This window comes from Typopeltis vanoorti, chromosome 18 (genome assembly GCF_054136105.1).
Source record: "Typopeltis vanoorti isolate ZY-2024b chromosome 18, IOZ_Tvanoo_1.0, whole genome shotgun sequence".
In the NCBI taxonomy this organism is placed as follows: domain Eukaryota; kingdom Metazoa; phylum Arthropoda; class Arachnida; order Uropygi; family Thelyphonidae; genus Typopeltis; species Typopeltis vanoorti.
The window spans coordinates 39,729,525-39,745,443 of NC_143566.1; the positions used below are offsets into that span (position 1 = coordinate 39,729,525).

The 15,919-nt window shown below is 37.5% G+C and overlaps 1 protein-coding gene across 1 annotated transcript in view; it reads right to left on the reverse strand.

Moving 5' to 3' along the window:
- The window catches only part of kis (chromodomain helicase DNA binding protein kismet), a 945,984-nt gene that overhangs the window by 697,250 nt on the left and 232,815 nt on the right, over window positions 1-15,919 (reverse strand). The window lies entirely within an intron of this gene.

The following is a 15,919-nucleotide window of genomic DNA, read 5'->3' on the forward strand; positions in this document are numbered from 1 at the left end:
ATACGATGTCCCAACCACAACTTCGACGAGACCACGTGGTCGTAAACACTCACTGAAGAAGCCAAGAACGCTCTCAGTCTAGGACATAACTTTGCCATCACGCCCAAACAAATTCCTAAACTAGAAATTATGATGAAAGTAGAACGGGGTATCCACGATCTTCCGCCAGCAATGGCCAATAACATGCGACTAGATATAGCACGTATTATAACAAGGCTAAGCCTCCAAAAAGCAATATGCCACGTAAGCAAATAACTGCCCTAAAAAAGTTATATAATAATAAAAATATTATTATTACAAAAACCGATAAAGGAAATGCAACAGTTATCATATGTGACAGTTCCACATATCAAATTATACATCGAGACCCTACGATATCTCAAAAAAGTCCGAAAATTACTGAAAAAGTGACATCATGGCACAAAGAAATCATCAGGAAAATAAAACCAATTCATGTTAAACCACCCCGTATTTATGGATTACCAAAAATCCACAAAACTAATATTCCCCTATGCCGCATAGTTGATAGCATAGATAGTCCCACATATAAACTGGCCCAGCATTTAGCCAAGGTTGCTTGCCTGCCTTACTGGCAACTCTTCTACTTTTGTAAAAAATTCAATCCATTTCAAAACACTGGTTAAAAATCTAATCCTAAAAGATTCAGACATAATGGTTAGTTTCGATGTCACCTCCTTATTTACCAATGTACTACTTATAGACACTCTTGATTTAATCAAGTCTAAATTTCCCCAGATATTTTTGAATTATTTCAATTTATGAATGCAGGTTACTTCACATTGGGGGGGGATTCTACAAACAGATTAATGGTACTGCTATGGGTTCCCCCCCTCTCTCTCCTGTTAGCAAATTTTTACATGGAACACTTTAAAAACAAAGTACTTACCACAGCTACATACAAGCCACAAGTGTGGTTACGCTATGTAGATGATGTGTTTGCCATCTGGCCCCATGGACAAGACACTTTGGACTTTTGTCACCTACCTAAACAGCCAACACCCCAAAATTCACTTCACAGTAGAAAAAGGATCAAATAACTGTTTACCATTTCTTGACACATTAGTCATCCGCCTTTCAGATGGATCACTATCTTTTTCTATTTACAGAAAGCCTACACATACACAGGAAGATACCTACATAAACAATCACATCATCATCCAGTCCAACAGTACGGCATTTTAAAAACACTTACACACAGAGCCAGAGCCATTTGTTCTAACGATACAGCTCTGACCACTGAACTCCAATACCTGTGCCATACGTTCTTAGCAAACGGCTACAATCCCAACAAAATAGATAAAATACTACATAGGCCCATTACTCTGCCCTCCCTAATACACAAGAATACAACATGACCATTTCTATTCCCTATATCAGAGGTACATCGGAAAAGATAGCCAAAGTATTGTTGAAACATGGCCTTCGCACCACTTTCAAACCTCATGTCAAGCTGGCAACTCTGATCCGCTCGCCTAAGGATAAACTTCACCCTTTAGCACACCCAGAAGTGTATGAAGTTCCGTGTGACTGTGACTTGGCCTATTATGGGCAAACAGGAAGATCAGTGAACATCCGCCTGGAAGAACATGAAAGATACAGTCTCTGCTATTACTATGGCAAGTCGGGACTGGCAGACCACGCTTTGGACGCTCCTTCACACAGGATTAGATGGAGGAAAACGAATGTGCTATTTAGGAGTCATTATAGATCTGAAAGATTATTTTTAGAGTCAGCAATGGCTTTGAGGAATTCTCCCAACCTTGACAAATATGGTTGCATTAATTTGCCAAATATTTGGGAGACGGTCATCCTAAGAAAAACTCATGGATAACTGCTGTTTTTTTTTTTTTTTTTTTCTTGCTAGAGGGCGCCAAAAATAGGACTTTAGATCTTTTGTAATTATATTGTTTCACTCACTCACTGTTGCATTTACAAGTGTGTTGTGCTCTGATGATGCCGAGTTGAAAATTAGCGAAATATTAACGTTAATAAAACATCTTTGTTGATAAAAGTGTTTGTGGTGTTGTTAATACCGTGAAAAATAAGTCATGAATAACCATCAACACCTAAGCTTATCTGTTAGATATTCTGTTCTTATCTTTAGGTTCCAAATCTCACATCCATAAGTTGCTGTTAAAAAACAACTGCATCCAAAACCCTCAACTTTGTTCCCATGGAGACAAATCAATCCTTCCAGATTTAGACAATTCTCTGACTGTTGTTTTAGCCATTCCTAATCTTCTGAACGGCAATTCTTCACATTAATAATGGATTCCAGGTCTCCTTAATGGAGAACGTTTTGACTTCCTCAAAACGTTCTCCATTAAGGTACACTTGTTTCTCAAGAGCTACCTGTTTGTATTTCTTTTGAGAACCATAATCTTTGTCTTGCTAGTGTTGAGATGGGGCTCTCTGTTATTACTGATCTTATTAACTTTATCAAGAATTTGTGCTAGTTCTTCCTTGTCATTACAGAGGAGTATGGTATCATCAGCATACCTCAGATTACTGATCGATCTATAACCTATCCTAATTCCTGTCTTAAGCTTATCCAATGCTTCACACATGATGTCTTCTGCATATATACTAAACAAGTGAGGAGAAAGAAAACATCCTTGCCTAACTCCTTTTCCCACCTGAAGCCAATCAGTATATCCGACACCTTTTCTTACCATAGCTTCTTGCTCCATGTTGTAAAATCCTGTATAGACAGAAATTTAAAATGAAATTCTTTCAATACTGATTTTACGTAGGAATTAAAATTATATTGATTTGCTTGTTGAGCAAAAGTTGAGCAGCTCTCAGATGTGAACTGTAAACTAAAATACACCAAGATTATCGAAGAAAAAATGAAAGAGTTTGAGAACATCAACCAAACCTTGGAGATTCAGTGGCAAGCCTTGAAGAAAACACTGATTGATTCAGCCAGAGATCCATGTGGTGAGGTTGTCTGCAAGGATAGAAAAATCAGAACTCCATGGTGGACACAGGAAGTTAAAGAAGCAGTGATGGAAAAGAAGAAAGCGTATCGAAAGTTCCTGGCAAATAAGTCAGCTTGTGCTCTTAGAGAATACAGAGACAAATGCAAGAAAGCTAAACACTGTGTAAAACTAGCTAAACAAAAGTCATTGGAGGACTTTGGTAAGAACATAGAAAATAAATATCAAGAAGGTGGTAAGATATTGTGGAGGTTGTTGAAGAAGCTTAGAAATGGAGGAAAGAGTGCTGTAAAAGGAGTTAGAGATGATAAAGGTGACATGAAAACAGGAAAAAAAGATATCCTTGAAGTATGGAGTAATTCATCATTAACAACCATGGGTCCAATGCCAGTAGGTGTCTGCTGCCATCTTGATATAATTCTTCCACTGCATTCAGTTTTGTGCAAGATGACTCAATTTGTGTATAGAGTTTCCGCACCATTTGACAATATCATCGCCCCATTCTCTGTTTGGTCTTCATCTTTTCTTTCCTTCAACCAAAGAGCAACGTTTTTAATTTTCTCTCATATTCATTCTACATATATGGCCAAATAGACGTAGTTTCCTTTTGATTATTTTCTGGATCAGGTTTTCTTTTGGTTGTATTCGTATGTAGATTTCCTCATTGTTCACTTTCTGTATCCAGCTCATTCTCAAGATCTTTCTATAGCACTTCTTCTCGAATGCCAATATCCTCCTTTCAGATTTTCTCAGGAGTACTCAGGCCTCTCATTCATAGAGCATGCTGCTAAAAATACAGGTTTCTACAATGCGCAGTTTAATTTGCATCTTTATAGCTTGGCTCTTCCATATTTTGTTCATGGCTTTTGAAATAGTTGTTGCTCTGGCTATTCTAATTTTTATCTCTTTTTTGGGGTCCAAGTCATGCATCATGTGGCATCAAAGATATGTGAAGTGTTCCACATTTTCCAGTTGAAATCTGTCTATTGTAACTCTGTTCAGTAACTCCTGTTGCCCGAATATCGTTTTAGTTTTTTCAGAGTTGACATTTAGTCCATATCGTTTTCCTTCTGTGTATAGTGTTTGCAATGTCTGTTCCAGCCTTGCTGCGTCTTCTTCAATCACGACAATGTCATCTGCAAAGCAGAGGTAGTTTATTCTCATGCCATTTATTGAAATGCCTCCACCTTCTTCTTTAATCTTATCTAGTGTTCTTCCCAGATGTGTGATGAAGATGATTTGTGATATTGGGTCCCCTTGTCTTGTGCCTTGACCAGTGGCAAACCAATCTCCAGTCTCACCTACTATTCTGATTTTTGCTTGTGCTTGGCTGTTTATATCTTTCAGCAGCGGATCAATTTATTGCCCACACCATAGGATTAAAAGACAGCCCATGTTATATTTTGATCAATATTATTAAATGCTTTTTGGAAATCCACGAAACAGCAATATATCTTTTTGTTCTTTCTTCAAGCTTTCTCTGTTAGTCTTAGTGGGAGTATTTGTATCACTGTACTTCGATCTTGTCGAAATCCGGCTTGCTCATTCAGAAGATGTGCCTCCATATGCCTCTTCAGGTGCTCTGTTAGTATTTTCATCAGCACTTTGCCAAGATGACTCATTAATGCACTAGTTCTATAACTGGTGCATTCTAAAGCACTGCCTTTCTTATGAAGAATAACCAAGACCGATTTTTTCCACTCTTTAGGGGTGATCTCCATATTTCATTACATAGCTTATATATTTCTTTTGCAACTGATTCTCCCCCATATTTTAGCATCTTGCCTATTATGTTGTGATTTCCAGGACTCTTGTTGTTCTTGAGATGTTTCATAGCCTTATTCACCTCCTCTTCCAAGATGTCATTTTCAAAGATCTCTGCTGGTGGAGAGATTGCTTTTAGTTCTTTGATTACTTCTGTTGCAGTATCATTTAGTTGATTTTTATATAGTTCGCTGCAATATCTGGTCCATCTGTGTATGATTTCTGTCTTGTCCATGAATACTTGATGATTTTCATCTTTGACTGCTACTGATCTTGTTTGTCACTTCCCATTGACATTTCTTATAATGTTTGTAAAACTCTCTAGTTTTGTGTTCTCCATGGTACTGTTCGATGTCTTTGCACTGGTCCTCCAACCATTTGGCTTTATCAGATCTTTCTGCTTTCTGTACTTCATTGCATTTTTGACGGTATAACTCATCTGGTGCCTCTGAATTATCTCTTAAGTTTCAGTTCTCTTTTCTCTTGTACCAATTTTAGGGTTTCCTGAGTTATCCATTTCTTGTTGATTTTTTCTCTTTCAGGAATACTACCTCTACTGCTTTTTTTTTAGCACTGTAGTCAGTCGTTCAGCTCTTCTATTTATATTTTGTTTTTCACTTGGGGTCTTAAGCTTAGTTTCCAATATATTCTGATATGCTGTTCTTAGCTTGTGTTCATTTAGTTTTGAGATGTCTCTAGCTTTTTGGAACTTTTCTTTGTACTTCTGTTTCAGTTTTAGTCTTATATTCGCAATCACTAAGCTGTGGACCGAATCAATATCAGCTCCTTGGAATGATCTCCACTGTTGAACTGAGGTTCTCCATTTCTGGTCTATAATATCAGGTCGATCATATTCCTGTGTTTGCAATCGAAGGAGTGCCACGTCCATTTACGATAACCATTTTGTTGGAATTTGGTATTACAAATCATCAGGTTGTTATCCGTGGCAAATTCCAAAAGCATCTCTCCACATTCGTTTCTTTCATCATATCCAAATTTTCCCATAACCTTTTCTCATCCTGTGTTATTTTTGCCAATCTTTGCATTCCAGTCTCCTCGAATGATGAGTATATCCTACTTCTGTACCTCATCAATTGCCAGTTATAAATCCCTGTAAAATATCTCAAGGTTTTCATCTACACTCTCTGCAGATGAAACATTGAGATGAAGTAATTACTTCGAAAAATTGCTAAATGAAACAAGCAGTGATAGCACAGTGGTAAAAAAAAATACTCAACAGGCATACAGTCAGGAACACATATCCATACTTGAAGTAGAAAAAGCCATCATAAGCATGAAATGTGGAAAGGCAGCAGGATTAGATGATATTTGACCAGAAATGCTGCAGTATTGTGGTATAAAAGTCTTACAGTGGCTGCACTGTATAGTTCAGAAGGCCTAGACAGAGGGACGAATTCCTGATAATTGGAGTAGAGCTCTCATAGTACCCATTTATAAAAAGGGAAATAAAACTGAATGTGAGAATTACAAAGATATTTCCCTAATGAGTGTTCCTGACAAGATTTATGCAAGTATACTTGAGAAGAATTCTGGAAGAAAAGCTTGGTGAAGAACAAGCTGGATTCAGGCCAAATAGAGGCTGTTAGCATGGAAATATAACAAAGATCTATATTTAAGTTTTGTGTATCTGGAAAAGGCGTATGACAAGGTGCCAAGATAGAAGCTATTCAATACGCTACAGTTATATGGTGTTAATGAGGCATTATATCGAGCAGTACTTAGTCTTTATTTGAGTTGTAAGTCAGGAGTTAGAATTGAAGGAAGTATAGGAAGATGGTTTAATGTTAAATCTGGTGTGAGACAACGATGTACATTATCCCCTCTGTTATCATTATCTATATGGATCACATTATGAAGGAAAGTGGTATTAAACATGATATCAAAATTGGAGATGTTAATGTCAGCTCTTTGCTTTATCTGGACCATGTTATACTTCTAAATAAATCAGCTACAAGTCTGCAAGATTCCCTGACTAAATTGAATAACTGTTGTAATAGATATGGTATGAAGGTCAGCAATAAAAAGACAATGAAAATAGGCAGAATCGTTGAAAATGTCAACTGCGTTGTGAACGGAGAAATTGTGGAACAAGTAAAATATTTCAGCTACTTGGGCACGATTTTTAGTGAAGATGGTAAATTAAATATGGAAATATTATTATTATTATTATTGTTGTTCCGGGAAACTCCAAGGAGTCGACAGACTCATCGAGGGAGGCCCTAACATCATGTCAAGAACAACTATTCAACATTCACACAGTATCTATCATACCTTGCCTTGAATTCATTCACGGTCGTAGCACCCACAACAGACTCTGGAAGCTTATTCCACTCATTTACCACTCTCCAAGTAAAGAACCTAGCTCTAACACCCTTGTCAACCACGCTCTTGCCCAGCTTCCATGCATGGCCCCTAGTCCTCCCACCACCAGTCATATTTTCAAAAATATCTTCTGGATCAATCTTATAAAAACCCTTCAGTAATTTGAATGTCTCAATCATATCACCCCTCCTTCGCCTATCGTCCAATTTCTGCAACCCACAAATCTTCAACCTATTCTCATAAGGTTCATTCCACAGACCTGCTATCATCTTGGTCACTCGTCTCTGGACCCTCTCCACTTCCTCCCCATCACGAAGAAACCCTGGTGCCCATAGCTGGGCACAGAAGTCCAGATGGGGTCTTATCAAGGCTCGATACAGAGGAACAACAACTTGATCGTCTCTGCATGTTAAAGTATTTTTCAGAAGCCAAGTGATTTGGTGAGCTGTTTTAGTTACTTTTGCAATGTGCCCCCTAAACTTCAACTCCCTATCCACCAACACTCCCAAATCCCTGGCCTCATCAATCTCCTGGAGTATGATTCCACCAATGCGATATACTGCTGCTATTCTTTTCACCCCAAAGTGCATAACCTTACACTTTGCCACATTAAATTCACATCCATTTTTCCTAGCCCAGTCCTCCAAACTATCCAAATCATCCTGTAAAATTTTGACATCTTGTGCACTCACAATTGCTCTACCCAACTTTGCATCATCAGCAAACAAGTGAACACTTCCTCTCAGATTCTTTCCAATATCATTGATGAACAAATTGAAAAGCAGTGGTCCAAGAACAGAGCCCTGTGGCACTCCACTAGTCACAAGACGTCTTTTAGACTCCACTCCTGAATAAGCCACTCTTTGATATCTCTCCTTCAACCACCCTCTTATCCATCTCACAAATAGACAAGGAAGTCAACTGAATAAATTCATATGGAATAAGAAAGAAATTAGTTCGAACACTAAATTAGCTGTATAGAAGACAGTGTTCAAACCAGTTTTAACTTATGGATCTGAGAGCTGGGTCAGAAGTAAAACACTTGACCAAAGACTAGAGACTGCAGATATGAGAGTCCTGAGAATGATTAGAGGTGTGAACAAATGGCATCAATGGCAATATCATATTAAAAACGAGGATATTAGGAAAGAACTTGACATTGTCAGCATCCAGGAATGTGTTAGCAGAGCTAATCTCAGGTGGTATAATCACTTAAATAGAATGGGCGAGGAAAGATTAGTAAAACAAGTGTTCTCTGCCAGGTTGTCAGGAAAACGACCCAGAGGAAGATCGAGATATAGGTGGATTGATACTGTACAAAGTGCCTTAGACGATAGAAATATAAGATCTGATAATGTTGGAGTCTTGACAAGTAACAGACTGATTTGGAGGAAAATTGTAGATAGGAAGTTAGTGATGATGTAAATTTTTCATGTACTACTATCATATCCTGTACACCCCTTGAATGTACATGGCAGGAATTTGATGATGATGATTGATTTGCTTGTAATTTTTGTAAATATCTGACTGCTGAATTACTGTACATCAACAAAGAACAAAGAAAAGTTATGTATAAACGAATTGTAATACAGTGGAACCTCAGTTGTCGAACGTCTCTTTTCTCGAACATTTCGGTTCCTGAACATATTTTCCAAACAGAATTTCGGTTGCAAACAGCAACCATGTGCTCCGCATGCTGGGCTGTAAGGCGGGAAAGCGTCGGTTACGTGGCAGCTTTCGTTCAGTGCATACACTTGCTCAAATTTGCAGTGCTTTTTCTCGATTTTTCTGTTTTTTTCTTCCCCATAAATTATTATTAATTAAGCCGCCATGGGACAGAAGAAGAATAGTAACAGCAGCAAAGCTAAAATAAAAAGTTGTTAGAACCATCATAGAGATGAAAAAAGAAATCATATCCAAACATGAAAATGGCATTCGTGTCTCGAATCTTGCTATGCAGTTCGGTATGGCGAAATCAACGATATGTACAATACTCAAAAATAAAGAGGCGATCAAGAGAGCTGATGTTGCAAGAGTAGTGAAAGTTCTTGCTAATCAAAGATCACAGATGATTGAAGAAGTGGAAAAATTGTTGCAGATTTGGATAAACGAAAAACAGTTAGCTGGTGATTAGTGTTTCTGAGGCTATAATTTGTGAAAAAAACGAGGCGATTACATGATGACCTGTTAAAAAAAAACTCTGGTACAGGTGATGATACTGATGTGTTCAAAGCTAGTAGAGGGTGGTTCGAGAAATTTAAGAAGAGAAGCGGCATACATAATGTGGTTAGGCATGGGGAGGCTGCAAGTTCGAACCAAGAAGCTGCTGAGAAATATGTGCAAGAATTTAGTGACTATGTAAAGGCTGAGGGTTTTCTTACCCAACAAGTGTTCAACTGTGATGAAACCAGCCTATTTTGGAAAAAATTGCCAAAGAAGACCTACATCACTCAGTAGGAAAAAGCACTCCAAGGACACAAGCCAATGAAGGACAGGCTGACTCTTTTGCTATGTGGAAAATGCAAGTGCTTGTGTACCACTCTGAGAATTCGTGGGTGTTTAAGAAACATAATGTGATGAAAAGTAAATTGCCTGATATGTGGAGGGCTTGGGTAACCAGGCAAATGTTTATCGAGTGAATCCATGTAGTCTTTGCCCTAAGTGTGAGAAAATACCTTCAAGAAAAAAATTTGCCAATTAGATGCCTTCTTGTGATGGACAATGCTCCTGCTCTCTCTCCAGGCTTGGAGGAGACTGATTTTATAACAGTGAAGTTCCTGCCCCCCTAACACAACTCCTCTAATTCAGCCCATGGACCAGCAGGTCATTTCTAACTTTAAGAAACTCTACACCAAAACACTGTTTCAAAGGTGTTTTGAAGTGACCTCTGACACAGAATTAATACTCAGAGAATTCTGGAAAAATCACTTCAACATCCTCCATTGCTTAAGTATCCTTGACAAAGCCTGGGTGCAAGTGACTTACAGGACCATGAACTGGCCTGGAGGAAATTGTGGCCAGACTGTGTAGCAGACAGAGAAATTGAGGCTGAGCATGTTGCTCTTGTCGATGATATTGTGTCTCTGGGCAAAAGCATGGGCTTGGAAGTTGACAATGCTGATGTGGAGGATCGCAGGAATGAGCTCACGACGGAAGAACTGGAACACTTTCATAAGGCGCAGCAAAAGACGGAGGCAGAGGAAATGTCTTCAGACACAGAGGAAGGGACTGAGGATGTTCCTAGTTCTTTGATCAAAGTGTGCAAAATGCAGTGTCGTGCAAAGTTTTGTGGAAACATATCACCCTCACAAAGCTGTAGCAAACCGCACCATAAACCTTTTCAATGACAGTGCCATGTCTCACTTCGGAAACATTTTAAAACGCAGGCAAAAACAAATCTCATTGGATAGGTTTTTAGTGAGACAGAGGCCCAGTGTGTCTCAAGCAGAGTCGAGTGGTACCAAGAGACAGAAAAGAGAAAGAGAAAAAAAAAACCAGGACAGTATCCTGATGTTTTTATGGAAGGGGACTCCCCTTACTCACCTCCTTCCGGTGAGTAAGATATAGAGGAAGTTAAATTTTCATCTATATTTTATCTATTTATTGTGTTTATTCTTTTTATGTAAGATTGTATGCATTTTCATTATGTTTGTATACAATCTTATGCATGAAGTACCGTTGTAAAGATTTAAATAAACAATCATCTGGGGTTCGGGAACGATTTAATTCATTTTTCATTAATTCTTATGGGAAAATGGTTTCGGTTTCCGAACAGTCTTTAGGAATGATTTATGTTCGACAACTGAGGTTCCACTGTATTAGAATGTTTAAGACAAAGAACAAAGAAAAATGTGTAAAAAAAGAATGGTAATAATAGAATGTTTAAAACAAAGAAATATCCTAGACAGATTAAAAATATGACCAGCAGCTATCACTCTTGCAAAGGTCAATAATGTACGGGGTTTCCTGCCTTAACGCAACGACCGAGAAAGGTGGCGGGTGCAGACCCATGTGAATACCCAAGGGAATGAAAGGGTAGCAAAATCCAAGGTCGGTGGAGCAGCTTAAAAGGGGGAAACATCGAGGGCAAAAGGTCGTCGTCACTTGGAGATCAACAGTACGTTTTTGTCGGAGAAGGTGAGTCGATATAGCGGGAGTTTGTCAGGGAAGGTCGGTCGTAGGTAGCCAGTGGATAATTAAAGAGGAGAGGCTGTTATCGATGGTCGTCTCTGGATAAGCATGCTTTCGCCCAGTTTTCTGTTCCGGATCTCGGTTTGTATATGTCCCGTCGATTCTAGGTCAAGGGACCCATTCCTGCCAACAGATACCCAAAGATGTTAGATAGGTCGTTTAAGCAGTGAAAGAAATGAATTCCGGACTTCCAGCCGCAAAGGTGCCTGCTGATTGCCGCCAGTAGAAGCACCCCATCGATGTCAATGAAGTTGTCTGTGTGTGAAAAGAAATATCGGACTGAAATAGATGGTAACGATCTCAAGGATCTACCGATGTGGACTAGATGATTTATTACCAACTAAGGTTTTCTATATATGATTACCTAAAGGCAAGAATTGTGGCAGAGATTGCTCCAGCGTATTTGTTTGTTAATATAATTTCAGGACTGGATGCTATTAGCTAAATATTGAGAATTTACCTGTTTGATTGTGAGATAAGATAGCGTTTATTGTTACCTATTGTTTAACTTGCCTGTTGTATAGCATAGTAGGTCAATTCTAATATATGAATTTTGAAGTCTGTGAACGTAGTGAAAATTGTTGAACTAGGTTGAATAATTTAAAATCCTAGCTAAAGTTAATGAGAAGTATAGAGTCAGAATTATTTTGTGTGCTTAGTATTAACCTTTAGAAAACAGTTTATTCATACTTGATTAGTATGAATAAACTGTTTTCTTTGTCAAATAATTTGCATGATTCCTGCATACCAATGCACTAAGGGGATAGTTTGCCACAACTATAGAATAGAGTTTTACGTTGCTTGATAGAGTGTTGAGAGTTAGAAGTATTTCCGTGCTAAGTGAAGTGTTTTTTCTTTAGGAAGGATATTTAAATCTTATATGTGACTTCTGATGGTGCAGTCAAAATAAAAAATAAATTTTCAGAAGTCAATATTGAAGAAATACGCTTGCTGTTATAACAAAGGAATTTGGTTCTAACCTGAGGCAAGTTCTAGTGATAAAGTTCGGGGGCACGTGAATAACATAGTTACAACCTTGAGAAAGGGGGAGGGTCAAAAGATTAAGAAAAAGAATTAACTGTAGTGACAATATCAAGAAACACTGGGCATTATGACTAAGAATTAAGTTAAGAGAAATTAAGTAAAGAGGAATATTGAATATATACTTAGAAGTAGTAAAAATACAAATAACAGTAAATATATTTTTACAATGGTGCAAACACATGATTTTACAATGTATAAGTTGGCTATCAACCTGATAGTGTGTTGAGGAAAATCCATTTTTTCATTACTATTTTTTTACCACAATTTTACATGTTGAACACAGTCAAAAGCTTTAGAGTAGTCTAAGAAACACATTACCAGAGAGAGTCTGAATTCTTTATATTTTTCTGCAATCTGTCCAAGGCAAAGGATCTGATCTCTGGTGCACTTACCTTTCCTAAAACCTGTTTGTTCCTTGGGCATCTCTGCGTCAATCCTATTTTGCATGATCTTCAATAAAATGTTGTCTGCATGAGATATTAAACTAATAGTTCTATAGTTCTTGCAAGCCTTCATATCTCCCTTCTTATGTAGTGGTATGAAAACAGACTTATTCCAATTTCTAGGCCATGATCCTGTCTCCCATATCCTTGTAATCAATCTTATGAAACACTCTTATCCCCCAATCCTTTATGGCTTTAACTGTGCTGGGATTCCATCTACACCCAGGGCCTTATTGCTGTTAAGCTGCTTAACTGCTCTTTCAACTTCATGCCTAAGCGGAGGTGGTTCCAAATTGGAGTTTTCCTGGTGAGAGGGCTCCTCCAAATTTTCTTTATCCACAGTTCCTCACAGTATTCTCTCCATCTGTTTTTGATTTCCAATTCTTCTGTTAGTAGAAGAGAAAGTAAACAAAAGACAGCAGTAAAACTGTAACAGTGACTAACAGTGAGAAATTGATGGTCGGCTATATTTTACAATCTTTTCTAGTGTACAAAAATGGATAAATTTTTAGATGGACATAAGTGGACATCTGACGACTCGGAGCATCGACATCAACAAATTCAGGTTCACAGAATATCACTCCGAATTTAAAATCAAGAAAGTATGCAGCAGAATATTTAGATTTCGGTTTTACAAAGACTGAAGTAAATGATCAAGAAAGACCACTGTGTGTTATTTGTTCAAAAATTTTGGCAGCTAATAGTATGAAACCAAATAAACTTAAGACATTTGGAAACTTCATAAGGAGTATGTTAACAAACCTCGAGAGGTCTTTGCTGCGAAACTGAAATGTTTTGAAAAGCAAAAATCTAGCACTAAAATAGCTTTGTCTGTAAACGAAAAAGCTTCACTAGCTTCTTACAAAGTTGCATATAAAATATGCTAGGTGCAAAAAGCCCCATATTATCGAAGACCTAATTCTGCCAGCTGCAATTGATATTGTGGAAACTATGCTTGTAGAGAAAGTTCTACTAAACAACTACAGTGCATACCTCTATCAAAATACTGCTGCTTGGCTAATTGGTAATGTGTGAAGATATACTGCATCAACTTTTGTCAAAGCTTTGTGACCAATTATTCCCAATTCAACTTGACAATGCAACAAGGATTGTCATTATGCTTATGTTTGATTTTGCGATGGATTATCAGCAGTTGAAAATTTATGTAAACCAATAGGAAGAAGAGCCACAGCACCTGAGTTGTTCAAAATATTGGACGATTTTATAAACAAGGCAAAACATACAGTTGAAAAATTGTGTTGGAATCTGCACTGATGGTGCTCAAGTTACATCTGGAAGGTTTAAAAGTTTGCAAGCCCTTGTGAGGGAAAAATCCCACAATATATTTGGACACATTGCATGATTCACAGAGAAGCTCTTGCTGCAAAGGAAATGAGTCCTGGTCTAAACATTGTGTTAACAACAGTTATAACTGTGGTGAATTATATAAAAATTGAGATATTAAAATCAAGACTGTTTTCTGAACTTTGCAATGACATGGCTGGAGCAGAACATTCAGCGTTACTATTTTACTGCAAGACAATATGATTATCACAGGGAAAATGTTTACACTGTGTTTACGAATTAAGAGGCAGAATAGCAATCTTCTTGGAAGAGGAAAATCACGAAGAAGCAGAGAAGTTTAGAGACCACTAGTTTGTGATGAAATTGGGTTACTTGGTGGACATTCAAGAAACTAAATATATTAAACCTGCAAGTCCAGGGGAAAAATACACATATCTTAGAGATGATTGACAAAGTTAATGCTTTTTGTAAACAAACTAGTTATGGAACAAAAAGAAACTAGTTAAGCAACAAAAATTAAAAATGTTTGCAAATGTGGATGAATTTATCAAAACCTACATGGCAAAAGAGCAACACAAAGTTTTATTGAAAATCGTTTAACAATTCTTTTACTTAAATTAAGGGGATATTAATTCCCACATAGTTTTAAAACCGAATAAGGAACTCAAAGATTGAAACCCAGACCGGTTTCAGCCTTTTTTGAGGCTTCATCAGTGAGTAGCTAGACCAATTAATACCAAAGTGTATAGCGAAAAGAACTTATGTACTTTGCGAACGAGTTTTCCAAACAGGTGCAACCATTAATTGGTCTAGCTACTCACTGATGAAGCCTCAAAAAAGGCTGAAACCGGTCTGGGTAGTGACCTCCCTCCATAATGTAATAACAGCATACATTTCCTAGGAAATGTGTTTTTACATTATGGAAAATACCTAAGAATAGCGATATGAACTTCTTTCCCCACCTTTGCAACGAGCTGCCCAATATCGTACTACGTACTAGGATCACTTGCATTTGCTAACGCTAGTGGCCGCCGATACTTTATAGTTTACTATATTCGGCAAGAAACTCTCTGATTCCAATCTTTGAGTTTCTTATTCAGTTTTAAAACTATGTGGGAATTAATATCCCCTTAATTTAAGTAATGTTTTCATTGCCGAAATGAAGCTTATTAGCTCGTTTAACAATGTTGACGTAGAATTTTAGAAACAATTTTATAACCGACAACAACATAATAGCAATGTACAAGTGGGTTAGAAATCCATTTTCAAATTACCCCTGAAGGTTTCTCAATTAAAGAAGAGGAACAATTTATAGACTTCACATCAAGTGGCTTAATCAAAAGACAATCAGCATCTAAATCACTGTTTGAATTTTGGGCTGTTGGTGGTGTTGATGGATTTTCTGCACTAAAGTCAAGAGCTTTTCACTTCACTTTTGCAATTTCCAACATCTTATCTTTGTGAAATCGAGTTTTCTGCAGTGGCTGCCCTAAAAGCAAAATACAGATCTCAGTTAAACACAGAAAGAGAACTAAGAGTGTAAATTTCCAATGTATCACCATCATATGAAAGCTTTGCTCCGCAACACAGGCCCAAGGAAGCCATTAATTTTTAGATTCATTGTTATTGTTTAATTTTAATTAGTTGCTCGGTATATTTTGCAATACTGATATGTTCCCATTAGTGTAACTAGCATATTCAATAGAGTGGATTTTATACATTTTATTTTAATTTCAGAGTGTATTTTATATTTTTGTGTCAATATATAGTTTCATTAAATGCTTTTGTTTCAATAAAGTAGTTTTTCCTTTGATTTCCATTTTCTTCGTGTCTCCCCCCCTTTAGGTATTTCGCACCCCCCCCCCCCAA